Raw genomic sequence first — 15,331 nt, 5'->3', positions numbered from 1 at the left:
AAACTTTTTTTTAACATGCAATCAGTTCCAAATGGGATTTGCTACCTTAGATGCAAAAATTATCACCTTAAACATCAATTTTTGAAAGTTACAAATAAACGGAAATGATTACAAAATGTTAAAGATGTTAAAGAGTCTTCAAACTGTTTTCCAGACGAAACTTTAAAGTATATGTGCACATATCATGTTCATTGATGTAAATATACACCTTTCACATAAATAACAGGAAGCAAAAAGAAAGAAAACTCCACAGCCTTACAAGACATTCTTTAAAATGATTTTATTGCGATACAGAAGTCAAATCTAGCATTTTTTAATACCAAGCACATAAATGAATAAACTGCAGTTAATTTACTTCATCTGATTCCGATATCCCCACTTAATTATTTACCTTCTTTACTGGCATTTATCCTCTATTCCTAATACTGTATCAATACTGTAGTTTGGAACTAAGCACCCGGGGAAATCATTGTTTAACAAAAGGCAAATCCAAAATTCATGTGGAGTCCACTCGGGAAGACATGACAACCGCCATGTTGTTACGTCACGCTATTGTTTCGCGCGTTTTTCAAAGGTGGACATCATCCCGGACTGTAGAAAGTGATTGGAATACGATACACAAGATAAAAGCAATACTAACATTTTTAATACCAATCAAGCAAAAGTATAAACCAGAGTTAATTTTCATAATTGGATTCTAATATCTATTGTTATTATATTTCAAAGCCAGTCTTAGGTAAATCCGAGCGTTCTGATTGGTTCTTTCTCGGTCGGGATTTTGCCATACGGACCGTTTCCATGAAAACAGTCTAAGTCGTGTATTTTTTTAGAAAGCCGGCGAATTCAAAGTTTGCAACTAAACCTGCGAAACGAAAACGTGTACATACTCTCATTCTTCTCAAAGAAACTACCAAACAGATTAATATTTTATAGAGCTTACAACATGGACGAAGGAAACGAATATTTACCAAACAAATGTTTACCGAATTATCTTGTAGATCCGGAAAATTTTGACTGTGGAAACCGAAACAGGAATCACCGAAAGCCAGGAGGCCATAGACGATTTTATAAACGAACAGAAAAGTACAAACACAAATAAGAAGACGGCCATTGAAATGAAAGCTCTTCTTCGCAACATGGAAGGTACATGAAGGTTATGGTATTACAAATGAAAGAATTGAAGCCTACCTGCTCTTGAGCTCGACTAACTTTCCGTCCAAATTTTCACGCAGCGAATTTTTATAAACGCACGTAGCAAAAAATGGAGAAGAGTACGAGCAACAATTTCCAGTTTTCAGCGCAGCATACAGCGATACCTGAGAAGAAAATATCCATTCAACATACTCAATGACAATGAGTTTGAAAAATCAAGAAGAGTACTAGCTGCGAAGTGCCAGTCACTAGTGCGGCGATGGAAACAAGCCGCAAACCTCTCAGGCGATTGATGAAGACAACGAAGATGCTCCTCTTTTTGAAGCGGGAAAATTAAGCGACTCCAATCCAGTTGCACTTTAAAGAACTGTTTGGTGGTTTTTATCCTTACACTTCGGTTTACGAGCCAGAGACGAAAGCCGTAGCCTGTAAGTTGCGCTGGGGAGATGTTCAACTTCAACAGCAGAATGATGGCCAAAAAATCTCGGTTTGGTTTACAGCCCAGCGGCCTTCTGGCTTTCGAGGATGCCTGTTCCAGTTTCTACATCAGAAGTTTCCCGATCTATCGGATAATAAAATCCGGTGAATTTTCGTCTTCTTCGTCACGATCAATAAATTTGTTTTCAAACTCGTAGTAGCGACCGTGGTAGCTTGTTTTTTTGGAGTTGCTCGCGTCATCATAAGCACGTTACGGAGAAAGCCTTTTGAATGCAAGTGACCGGAAGTTCTTTTTAACAGAAAAATAAACAAGCATCAGAAGCATGGCTCGAGTGCCATATAATAAACTACTTACTAACCTAGCTTGCTCGAGCCGTACTGGGGAATATTGGCCCTCGGTCGTTTTTGTTCGGACCTCGCTGCGCTCGGTCCGTACTGCCACGACCTAGGGCCAATATTCCCCAGTACAGCACTTGCGCTCGGTAAATAAGATGTTATTAATTATTTCATGTTATATTTATCCTTTATTTTTCATAGTGTATCGATACTGTAGTTTGGAACGAAGCTTAAACCTTTAAGGATAACACGCTGGAGGAACTACTTACACTGCATTGTATTGCTGCTATTTAAACTGACCCTTAACTTTTAAAGCCAGGAGAAAATATCTGAAAATGACAAGACATGATACATTTTGCCGTCTAAGGAAATGTTTGAGGCTCTTAAACGCGGTTCAGAGCTTGGTGTGACTTTAAACATACCACGCATACACATCAACACATGTTTTGCCACTGTTGTTATCGTCACTACAGTCAATCCAATCCTGTCCGTACCATATCTGCAATTCCTCTTTACGTGACACAGACAGCGAATTGGAAAGGTCACGGAAAACGAGTTCTGGAGATGTGTGACTTGTTCCATTAAGACTATAATAGTGCCTTTTGTTACCGCACCCAGTCTGTAAGTCTCCAGCAGGTGGCAGAACGGCTTCTTTTTTGGCATTTGTGATGATAGTCAGGAGGCCGTTATTGCCATAGCTTGCCGTATTTCTGCAGCCCCAGTAGGATGCACTATATTTTGGGTTGCATTTGATCGACCCGGACTTGTAAATGAGCTTCATTGTCCTTAGAAGTCCACTCTTTGTGATGTTGAAGGCACCGTACTGGTTACCTCACGCTCCAAAGCAGACTGGTTCTGTGTTTATTTTCTGCCAGTTCTCTAAAATGTCATCCAAAAGGGCAAACATTACTAACATCACACCAGTAGAACCTCTAAAGTTTAAGAGTGAGCTCTAAATTTCAAATCGTAAACTTTAAATTCGCATTATTTAAAACAAAGAGCGCCTGGTCGCAAGTTAGAGTGGAAAGAGGCTACATAATAAGATGCCTAGAAAATACCGCTAGGTTACTCTATTACAAAGAAGTACCAATAGACGAGTAAGCCAAGGTTTGTTCACCGTCCTCAATACAATTTCGTTTCGAGTCATTTATTTGGTACCTGTTCCGATCGCTCTCAGCTCAGGTGCCAATTGATAATGGTGATGTTGTGTGTCAACAGATAATACACAAAATAGAAAAAAAAATCCGAGCATTTTACTCGGTACAATGCGTTTATTGGGAAACATTTCCTTGCATAATGGTCATCTTTTCTTTTTTTCGGCAGTTACAACACATCAACTATCGGGCCCGTGCAGGCATTTCATCAATCTTGATTCACTTTTAAAATTCAGTATTTCAAACGGCTCTTTTTATAAGAGCCGAATCCACCCTCGATAAGACCGAGCTTGGTTTGAAGGAGAACGACTCTACAATTAAACAGGAATCGAAATGGCTCAAGTGACCGACTGTTAGTCGGAATAATAATGAGGATCGAAATGCACCAATCACAGCGAGCCAACGTGCATAAATAGCGACGCGTAAACAATCGACCTCATCGCCTGATGAAGACTAGCAGTATTGCAGTCGAAACGTCGCGATCAACATCTCAAAGCGATTCTATCGTGAGACAAACGAATAAACGTTCATTACCTATCTTACACCACGATGAAGAATATTCACATCTATAATGACATGTCTTTAAATCTTAAGAAAATTGTCGTTTTTTAAAAAAATTATTGACTAAAAAAGAAGATGTTAGGCAATTTTTGGGCAAATTTTCAACTATTGAAATTTTGGGCAATTTCGAGAACCTTTTCGGGAGATTTCGAGCACCTTTGGGACAGCCCTATACAGAGTTTTAAAATAATCTATCAGTTAACCCTTTCACTCTAAAACGCGCATTCAGGCACTTTTTGAAGGTGCAGTCATTGATTCACTTGTGACGTCATCAATAAGCACGTCAGTGGAATTCCGTGATAAGAATCTGACAGAGCTTGGATAGACCTTTCTACAGGACTGTTCATTTTGAATATCGGTTGCATTCTGACAGAGCTAATTAAAGAAAAGCACAATCCATTTTTGGTACAAAATCGTTGCTTAAACAGGCCAGTACACCTGTAATTGGTTCTCTTTTCAGTGTTTTCTAATGATAACGTCAAAACTTGTTTGGCCAAAAGAAAGGGTATAAAGAGTAGAAAGTAAGGAGAATAAGAAGGCAAAAAAAAAAAGGAAGCAAAAGTGGCAAAAAAAAAAATTGAAACGGTTCAGCAAAAGAAAGTCCAAATTTTGGCTTATGCACATGCACCAAAGTAAAATATTGTACGTTTTTACACAGAATCTTTATCAAAATGTTGCTGAAGTGTAAAAAAGTGCTTCTTTAGTAAAGCTTAGGTAAATTCAAACCATAATACCAAAATTTCAGTTTAGCGGCTAAAAAAGCGGTTTTTTGGGAAAATTTGGGTGTCAAAGGGTTAATTAAAGGCCATACCTTCACAGCGAGCCAGGATTGTCTGACCATTCACATCAGAGTATATCCAGTAATCGCCGTTAACCATCTCATTTCCTTCACTGGCCTTGATCTCACTGCAAGATTCGGCAGGAAGCTCCGAAATAGAACCAAGAGGAACTGTGTGTCAAAATGAAACAACGTAAACGCTAATGGCTGGAAATGCTAGCAAGAAGAATATACCTTGTATCAGATAAACTTTCTAGTCCTGGGAACAGTTACTACTCCCCACAATAGTGTTTATTAAGGTTTTGACAGGGCTCCAATTCTCGCGCGTAACTTTGTCACGGCAGACATTGGCATGAGTACCAGGTTGCAAATCGAAGTCTAATACAATGTGGTAATTAGTGAGATGCGTCAGATTTTGCCTCAAGGAATTCCACAAATGCGATAACAAAACTCGTTTTTTGTTTTGTTTTTTAGCTCTGATAAAGTTCATAGCCGGTTTCATACTCTTCCCTTAAATGGCTGTAGGAACTCTCGACTGCAGCTTGATCTCTTTCCACACTACATCTCGGGTGCGATTTTATCATTCTTACAGAAACGGAGGCTTTGTTCCTCAAACAAAAGCAACTAATAACTTATACTATGTGGTTTAAAATAACATAAAGAAATAATTTTTGACTACGGTATTACTACTTTGTTGGAACGGCGTTTATTTATTTATTTATTTTGACTTCGTTCGAATGTTTGTATACAGAAAGCTCAGTAATTTTGAAACATTCAGCGAGATTTGCAAACTAGACAAAACTGTACATTCAAAGTGGTTGCGTTTCCGCATTGGAAAAGGGCGGCAAAAAATAAAATGTTACCTCTGTTATTTGCCCGTTTCATGTAGTACCTTGTCCGATCCGGCAGAAAGTCTTCCGGTCTTGCTTCCTTAGTTCTATTGTTTAGTTCGCATATTTTTTGACCAATATGGAAGTTATAACTTTGGCACGTGACTTCTTCGTCGCACCTCAAAAAGCACTCGTGAGGCCATCCAACCTTGTACGTTTTGAACGTGTGACCTCTGAGGTACATTTGCCCGATGGATTTTTCCTTCTGGTGACATTGGACAGCAGCTTCAAGTATACCAATCCGGGACATCAAAAACGCAACTGAGAGCCAGAACTTTGGATTCATATTTGACTTAGTGCGTCAGTGTCTGCTACAAGGGAAATAAAGGTAATGAAGCAATACCACGGTATTTAGGTGGCAGAAGTTAAAAGATCAATTTACATCATGTTCTGCTCATTGATAGTTTTTAGGTAGTTAAGAAACCCGAGGTGGTTTGTTCCCGCCAAATTAAAAGCCTTTTTATTTCGAAAAAAAAATCGGAAAATTGTTTTTCACGGTTGGAGTCTCAAAATGGCCCAATTTTTAACCCGACAATTTATAACTCGCGTTCGCAGAGGAAGCCGCAAGAATAAGTTTTGACACTTTCTATCAGCACAAAAATTTATTTTCGTTCACTGGATGATGTTTTTAAAGCCATGAAGCGAGACTCATCCGATTGATATAAATAAAAAATTAGGAATAATTTCCACGATGACGTGAATCTCAAAAGTCGTAGTAAAAAGGCATCAAAGCAATATTTAGACTCAAAAAGCATATTTTCCCTTCTTCTTTCAGTCTTCCCATTGCAAAATATCCTTTCTCAACGAAAAACTGAGATAAATAGTAAGATAAACAGTACCAATGGAAATAACTTTTTCAACTTCTGCCAACGAAATCAAGACGTTGCTCGGTTTTCCCTTGCCGCCGCTCTTAATAAAAACATAGCTTGTTATTGTTGAGGCCTCCTAACCATTACTACCTTATTTGTAGCCGAGATCCATGACCTGCTTTAATCCAAAGAAGTCGTTGTCCTCGAAAAAAGACTTCGCAAATAAAATGCTTTACGGAATAATAACATGACGTTGAAGTTAACAAAAACCGCACACAAATTTCTAAAATAATTTATTATTTCTTACCTATTTCCGAATTAGATATTAAGTTAGGCCAATTCTCGAGACATTCTTTTTTATCCCCTTTTTGAAAACATTCTTCAATTAACGTACTTCTTCCATCTACTTTTTCTACTTCATAATTATCACCAAGCAAGATTTTAAAATCAACTAAATAAGGTCTTCGAAGGATCTCAATATTCGCGCGATCTGTCACCTATTTAAATTTAACGACGTTTATTGAGCAAAAAGAATGTAAATATAATAAAGGTGATGATTATTTCTATGCATGCACGTACTACTTTTCTCTGATTTCACGCGGGCTCCAAGAAAAAAACTATCTTAAATCGTTTAGAAGGTTAAATTTTGGTATTTTCAACTTAGGATGGTGAAAGCTAAGAATTCACACGTTTTTAATGAAAATTATCTGAGTTTGCTTAACAACCTCATTTGCAAAATGGGTATGCAGTATCCGCAAAAGCACCAAAAGTTCGAAGTCACTGTGGCAAAGAAAGATGAAAAGCGCGAGGTATTTTAATAATTCTATGCTTCCTAACAGCTGTTAAGCTGGATGCAGTCGAAATTAGAATCTGGACGTGAGAAATAAAGTCCACCTAAAACAGGACTTTTTTGCATGTTTACAAAAAGCGATTGGACGTTCGTTAATATAACATTTTCAGGAACCTGTTAAACGTATTTCCAAAAACTAACAGTGGTAGAGCATTGCACTGGCAACGCAAAGGTCGTGGGTTCGACTCCCGCTCAGAGCCTGAAATTTTTTTTTCAGGTCTTCAGTAGTGTAAGGCCGCATTTGCATTTATCATATATATATTTCACTGCTACTGCTGGACACACATTCATAAAGTCATTGCATTTACTTATATCCTAAGATAGCTCACTAAGCAAAGTTTAAGGTGAATCATTTTATCCCGACCCGAAATGCGATAAACCGCGTTTACAGAGACTTTCACTTCTTCGGAAAAGAAGAGGTAAAAACCAAATTGATCACAATTCTACCACAGTAAAAACCCACGAGGAAAAACCTCCATTTACCCAAGCTAACCTAAACAGGATCGTACATAAATGCTTATTAGATCAAATTGAGGCTTTTTAGGTTAATAATTGGTTCTTAATTTCTGAAGAAAAATTCACACTGTTGCTAATATAATTTTAGGCTAAAGAGGTTCTTATATAGAGGGTGTCCAACTTGCAAATTGTAGCCTAATGGGTTTTGAAAAACTAGGTTCTTACCCGCGGGCTTTCACTGTACTGATCGAGCATTAAAATACACCCTTTGTGAAAGAAATAGTTGTTATATGAAATAGCTATTCAAACCTTTATAAGTAAGGATGGGATTCAGAATTTTGGGTAAAAAATGTTATCTCATAAATAAAAGTACACTTTGCAATAGTCGCTTTTACATAAGAATTAGAATAAGAATAATACATAAGAATAGAATAATAACGTGTATTAAATGAATGGAAATTTCTATATAAAATAATCTATAGTTTCTTACCTATCAGAATCAGGAATTAAACTAGTTCGATTCCTGAGACTTTCTTTCTTTTTATGTCGTGAATAGCCGAAATTAACGTACTAAGTAACTGTTTCTACATCATTATTAATAGCTTTCTCTGGACATTTCATTTTATTTCAGTCAATCAACTCATTGAAGTCTGAAAAGGATTCTCAGCATTTTCGAAATCTGCCACCCACTTAAAAGTCAGCCTAGCAGAGAAAATCTGCATGTGGTCCAAAACAAAGAATTTCCTACGCAAAACTCATCTAGTGCATTAATTTTAATGGAAGTATAAGAGAGGCGACTATTTCATAATCCTCTAAATAAGCCCATTCACCTCATTTACCTTATTCTTGATGCAGAAAGACCCGTGCTTTTAAGTGTCGAGATCTGAAAAATATGCTTAACAACCGATCTTAGAATTAATGTGCTGCTAACTAAATTCTTAATGCCCTTTTTTGGTCATATATAATTGCTTTCACTAATCTATTTACTTTGCTATTAAATCAGTAGGCTATTTTATTAAATTAGAAATGTTACACCTGCCTTCTGTTTTTCTTTAGCTGCTCCAATTTACTTTAAATACTTTTTATAAGGATACACCAGGTCTTAGACGCAGTAATTGGTGCTTGGGCCAGCTACAAAATGAGCAGTAAATGATAATGAACAGCCCTGGTTAAAAACTTGTTTTATTTTTCCTTCCGCAGTTTTTTTGGGAACGCAAAACGCATCATGGGCTACAGAGAAAATACTCTTCAGGTTGCATTTTTATATTCGAATTCTTCACAGTTTTATGAAATATTCATAAAATTGACATATGAGAGTGAACGGCTCTGTTTGAGGCGGTTTAGGTCGAGTGCCGCGTTATTTAAGAACCAGTAATTCCCTATGTTATGTGGCCATGGTGAAATGTGATCGGTCTTTAATTGTTGTCTATGAAAATTCGTAACTAAGGTGTCTCCCTACAGGTTTTTCTAGACAATACCTTAAATTTTCAATTGGCCTTTTAGTGGCCTTTCCTTACTCGAATCGATTTGCAAATTGCACCAGCTATAGGTTTAAGATCAAAGTTCGACTTCGCATTTTTTTACGGTAATTAATATTTCCATGGCAACGATAAACAGAAGACCGCCAAATTAGTAAAACCTGATTTTTGCGCGAATCAGATTTCCCGTTAAAAAACTAATACTAGCGTCTTTAACTATGATGTGCTACAAATGAAATATTTTAAAATAAAAAAAAATTTCTGTGTTTCATTTGCAGTACATCATAGTTTAATCTTAGACCTATTGAGCTCGTGTAATTTTCATATCGATTCGAGTAAGGAATTATTTTCCTTAGAACTCGCATCATCGTAAAAGATGTCTCAAGGTTTTTGTTCATTCCGGAATGTTTTCTTTGGTTTGTAGTTATTTGCCCGGCCCCCTTGTATTCTCAGCCCCACTTATTTTGGTTCCTTTTTCGTAAAGCATGGAGTTGCTATCTTTCCTTGAAATTGCCAAATGTCAATTGTTAATTGTCTAAGGATCATTTCAAATAGTTTTAGTTCTTTAAGTATTAAAATGTATCGAAATTTATTATTTTTATCTTTTTTCATATTGTTGTAACATTTATATTTATAACACGACCACATCAGCTCTGCTGTAATTTTAAATCGTGTATAAAGAAATGCTTTACTACTTCTACTACTACTACCACTACCACTACTACTACTACTACTACTACTACTACTACTACTACTACTACTACTACTACTACTACTACTACTACTACTACTACTACTACTACTACTACTACTACTACTACTACTACTACTACTACTACTACTACTACTACTACTACTACTACTACTACTACTACTACTACTGCTGCTGCTGCTGCTGCTGCTGCTGCTGCTGCTGCTGCTGCTGCTGCTGCTGCTGCTGCTGCTGCTGCTGCTGCTGCTGCTGCTGCTACTGCTACTGCTACTGCTACTGCTACTGCTACTGCTACTACTACTACTACTACTACTACTACTACTACTACTACTACTACTACTACTACTACTACTACTACTACTACTACTACTACTACTACTACTAAATGTGACTTGACCGGTTATTGTCGTGACTTCCCTGGATTGAACATTCCACCACATTTGTACATGTTAAGCAAAGTGGTATTGGGGTAAATAATAGTTTAATGCAACTTTAATGTAGAAGTGAACGTCAGTTACATATATTTTAATTTATGCAAATTAATTTTACACATAAATTACAGCACAGCAGCAAAACACAGAAATCCACAAATTTCAGACGTGTCATTCTAGGATTAATATATGATACACGAGATAAAGGCAAGACTGGCTTTTTAACATCTCAATTAAATGTATAAACTACTTGTTAATTCTGATATCTGTAATTTATATACTGTTGTTTACCCAAATTTATACCCCCACCGTGGAACCCGGAGGGTGTGACCTCCCAAAGATTTTTGTTCTATGAATGTGCAAAGAAATTATTTTGTACTGAGTAGAGAGCCCTTAACTTACTCTATTATATGACATAATTTTTGTTGGCTGTGACGTCAAATGACCTCATTAGATCTACCATATTGTATTCACCATCTTGATTTCGCGATTTTCTTAGCAGGTCAGAAAAAACTGAAATTGATACGAAATCCAGCCACAATGCTAATGGAATGGAACATGTAACATGAAACAAGGCGTACTTGTACAATTTTGTTTTAAGAAATTGAAAAAAACCAACAAAGAAAAATGTTGTCAAAATGACGATTTTTGGCCAGACGTGCTTGTGTGGTTGCCATGGCGACGTATTAACTCATGGACACATAATTGACATATGAAACTTTTTGCAAGGGATGAATAAACAGCTACTGCAAGTGTGAGCACTATAGAGTGAAACGTCCATTCAAAATTACAAGAACACCTTAAGGGAGGCGATGGCATCCATCCAAGGGTAAATATCCAGAAATGGTAAGCAAGAATGCGTTTTATCAGCTTAGTAAACATTAAGTGCAACTTCTTTGAACTATATTCCTGACAATTTATTAAGTTACTGCCTTTTTAATTTTTTTTTGTTACATTAAACCTTTGGTACCGAACACGCTTAATATGGCGCGTTTACATGGACGTTTTCAGTATCGATGTTAGAATTAAATTTAAATTAAAATTTGTGTATCAGAATGTTCCAGCAAAGCCAGAATCTCCTGTGTCTAGCTTTATGCATACCACGCAAACACATCAACACATGTTTCTCCGCTGTTGTCACTTTCCCAACAGTCGGCCCAATCCTGTCCGTACCATATCTGTAATTGCTGGTTGCGTGACACAGGCAGCGGAATAGGCGGGTCGCGGAAAACGAGCTCTGTAGATGCGTGGCTAGTTCCATCAAGGCTGTAAAAGTGTTTTTTGTTGTCACACCCACTGTCTGCTTTCAAGTCTTCAGCAGGCGGAAGAAAGAATTTTCTACTGGCATTTGTGATGATAGTCAGTAGGCCGTTATTACCATACGCTCCCGAATTTCGGCAACCCCAGTAGGATGCACTGTAATCTGGACTGCATTGGACCGACCCCGATTTGTGAATGAGCTTCATCGTCTTAAGACGTCCACTCTTCGAGATGTTGAAGGCACCATACTTGTCGTCTCGCGTTCCAAAACAAACAGGTGCTGTGTTTATCTTTTGCCAGTTATCTAAAGTTTTATTTTAGAAAACATCACCCAGCTAGTACCACAGTGCAAGGAAGCTAAATTGCGAAATTTAAATCTAAATGGTAAGCAGACGAAATCAGCAGAAACATAGAGCGTCTAAGTTATGATGCAATTTAATTCTTAATTAATTATGGAGGTGGTAAAGGGTTAAAAATTATCTATCAATCAAATAAAATACCATACCTTCACAGCGAGCCAGGATTTTCTGACCATTCCCATCAGAGTATATCCAGTAATCCCCGTTTACCATCTCATTTCCTTCACTGGCCTTGATCTCACTGCACGATTCGGCAGGCAGCTCAGGAATAGAACCAAGAGGGACTGTGTGATAAAAAAAATAAACTCCGCAATTTTTCAACATCATGCTGGAAATGCTAGCACGTAGCATATAGCTTGTATGAGATAAACTTTGTCGTTTAGTGAACAGTTAATTAGATTTTGACAGGGCTCCAATTTTTGCGAGTTACTTTGTTACTGCAGACATGGGCATGAGAGTTATTCACTATGAGGTTGCAGATAGCGATCAGGTATGCTGTGACCGTTAGTGTGATGCGTCCAAGTTTGCCTCAAGACATTCCGTAAACGTGATGAAAAACTTAATCAGGCGACACTAATTAGGGTAAGGAACAAACTTCAGTTTTTTTGTTTGTCTTTTTTTTAGCTCTGTTCATAGCCGGCTCTCATACTGCTCCCTCGAAAGTCCCGGGTATTCAGATGCATGAATTTAGTTCGAGTTCATGCTAAGCATAGTGAAACATTCAGCGAGATTTGATTTCCATTTTGCAATATATATAGGCTCAAGCCAGTACTAATTTGGATAAAAGACATAAAACATATAAACTGGCAAAAGAAGCCAAGCTGTGGCTTGCTCGCATTGGTGAAGAGATACAAAAGAAGAATTAAAGTGTACCTCTGTTTTTTGCCCGTTTCATGTAGTATCTTGTCCGATCCGGAATAAAATCTTCCGGTCTTGATTCCTTAGTTCTATTGTTGAGTTCACAGACTTGTTGGCCAATATGGAAGTTGTAACTTTGGCACGTGACCTCTTCGTCGCACCTTAAATAGCACTCGTGAGGCCATCCAATCTTGTACGTTTTGAACGTGTGACCTCTGAGGTACATTTTCCCGATGGAGACTTCTACTTGGTTACATTGTTCAACAGCTTCAAATATACCAATCCGGGACATCAAAACAACAGCGGAGAGCCAAAACTTTGAATTCATACTGGATTCAGTACGTCAGTGTCTGCTACAAGGGAAATAGAATTTGAAAAGACTTGTAATTGGTGACAAATCTCAACCATTCCTTTCTTCCAAATGAAATGCTTTGTGGAACAATAACATGACTTTTAAAGGAGCTACGTCGCGGGGATTTCACCGATTTTTGGTAGTAACTGTTCAAGAAATAGCCTTAATTTGCGGAAAGAAATCAAACTTCGGCTAAAAAAATCGATATTTGAAGACACATGGAAACAACTTAAAAAGTTGAGCTTTAATTTTTCAAGTAACAATCCATTTCTATCCTAGCCATCCGCAGCCAAAAACACTCGTTAACAGTGTCAGTGTTCTAATATAGCAATTTTTAATTAAGAAATGGACTATTATTTTTTGGTTTCCTGCGAAACAAATACAAATTTTGGCTGCTAAAAATCAGTTAAAATCCATGACAAAACCCCTTAAAGTCATTGAAAAAAACACACGAATTTCTTAAATAATTTACCATTTCCTACCTATTTCTGAATAGGGGAACTTAACTAGCTCGATTTGCGAGACATTCTTGCTTTTGATATCTTGAATAATTCCTAAAAACTCGAAATAAACGTACTGCTACCCGCCACTGTTTATGCAAAAATGTCAAAATTAAAATTGAAAAAAATTAATAAAATCTTCTGTCAATCAACCAACTGACCAAAGTCTAAAAAGGATCTCAATATTCGCGCGATCTGTCACCCGCTATTATTTTACCACATTCATTGACTCGCCATAGCGTATCACTGAACAAAAAAATGAAAGTAGTAAATTTTCTAAGCACATGCCACATTTCTCCGATTTCACACAGGCTCCAAATACTTCCCTTTTAAATCGTTAAGAAGTTGAAATCTATAACAATTTTAAAAGTTTTATTGAAAATAATCGGAGTTTGCTTAACAACCGTATTTGCATAATGCGTGTTTAATATTCGCAGAAGGACCAAAAGTTCGAGGTTGCTGTGGAAAAGAAAGATAAAAAGCGCACGGTATTTTGAAAGTTCTCTGCTTTTTAATGTCTGTTTAGCAGGATTTGTTCGGAATTTAGAATGGAGCGGTCTGGACTTGAGTAATAAAGGCGGGAAAGACAGGGTGCGTTTGCATGTTTACAGAAAGCGATCGAGCGGCTGCTAAGATATTAATTTTCAGAAACTTATTAGTAAAATGAACAAACGTTTCCAACTTTTGAAAGACCACCTAACTAAGAATAATTGTGTTTCGTTTGGCGGATTCAGAGCGGCGAGCTCGTCGACTTATTTTTCATTCTGATTACTATGTCTGTGAAGCCTTGTCTGTTTGTCTAAAAATAATCTCAATATTTTCAAACCATCTTTCACCTGAGCAGAGAAAATCTGCATGTGGTCCAAAACAAAGATTTCCCTACGCAAAATCTAGTGCATTTATTTTAATGCAAGTGAAAATGCTAAGCTGTAAAAGGGCGACTATTGTATAATGGTCAAAATAATATAAGCCCCTTTCATCTTACGTTATTCCTGAGACAGAAAGACACGAGGCCCTTTATGGGTTGAGATCTAAAAAATATGCTGAAAAGGTGGAAAGAGTGCAATGCGACCCAAATTCTTATTGCCTTTTTTGGTAATTTATAATTTTCGTTTACTAACCTACTTACCTTGTTGTAAAATTAGTAGACAATTGTTTAAACAGAGCAGAAATTGGACAATTGGAAAACATAACACCTGCCTTCTGTTTTTGCTCTAGCTGCTTCAAATAAGTTTTAACAATTTATACGGATACATCAGGTCTTAGACACAGCGGTCTTTCTTAAATCGTTGCAATTGCCAGCTAAAATATGATATTGAAGTGAACAACCATTGTAAAAAACGTTTTCTTTTTCCCTTTCCCATTGGAGGAGATAACTTTTTAAAGGACTTTAGAAGGAAGGAATTCATGCAAATATGTAAAACACATAATGGGCTGCAAATTGTACTTTTAAAAGCACGAAGGTCATATTGTACTATTTAACATTTACATTATTTGCTATCGATTTCTGTAGAATGACTCTTCAGAGTGAACCACAGGCATCGTAAACGATATCGTGAGTATTTGGTCATCCCAAAATGTTTTTTTTTGGTTTCTAACGATTCAAACGTTTTTATTTATCTTCTGAGTTTCCCGAACAACCTCATATGTAATAGTCTTAGAAGGACATAAATTCGAAGGCAGATAACAAGCGTAAGGTTTGATATTTCTATGCTTCCTAACATCTGTTTAGCTGGATTCAGTCGAAATTTAGAATTTGAATGGCGAAAAACAGAGTACTTTTGCATGTTTATCAAGACATACTAAAAAAGGAACAAGCGTTTCCAACCAAATTCTATAAAAGTGAAAATAATTTGAACTTAAAACACCCGTCCGGCATAACTAATGTACTATTTACAAACTGGAAGGATATAAACTTTCAATTGCAAGAGTGTACATTTCTTTCAACTGCTTTTTA

General features: G+C 37.0%; 2 pseudogenes across 1 annotated transcript; one reads left to right on the top strand and one right to left on the bottom strand.

Moving 5' to 3' along the window:
• The first annotated feature begins 355 nt into the window (after window positions 1-355).
• LOC144630253 (uncharacterized) lies at window positions 356-2,004 on the top strand (annotated as a pseudogene).
• A 96-nt stretch (window positions 2,005-2,100) lies between these two features.
• On the bottom strand, window positions 2,101-14,509 carry LOC144630274 (uncharacterized; annotated as a pseudogene). Its single transcript, XR_013566494.1, has 6 exons — window positions 14,360-14,509; window positions 12,538-12,875; window positions 11,811-11,948; window positions 11,166-11,609; window positions 4,453-4,590; window positions 2,101-2,805 (listed from the first exon to the last, which is right to left on the bottom strand). The product of XR_013566494.1 is annotated as an uncharacterized LOC144630274 (transcript).
• Between the last annotated feature and the right edge of the window lie 822 nt (window positions 14,510-15,331).

Source organism: Oculina patagonica, chromosome 11 (genome assembly GCF_052425735.1).
Source record: "Oculina patagonica isolate OP01 chromosome 11, crgOcupat, whole genome shotgun sequence".
Classification (NCBI taxonomy): domain Eukaryota; kingdom Metazoa; phylum Cnidaria; class Anthozoa; order Scleractinia; family Oculinidae; genus Oculina; species Oculina patagonica.
This window is presented reverse-complemented; position numbering and strand designations above follow the sequence as displayed.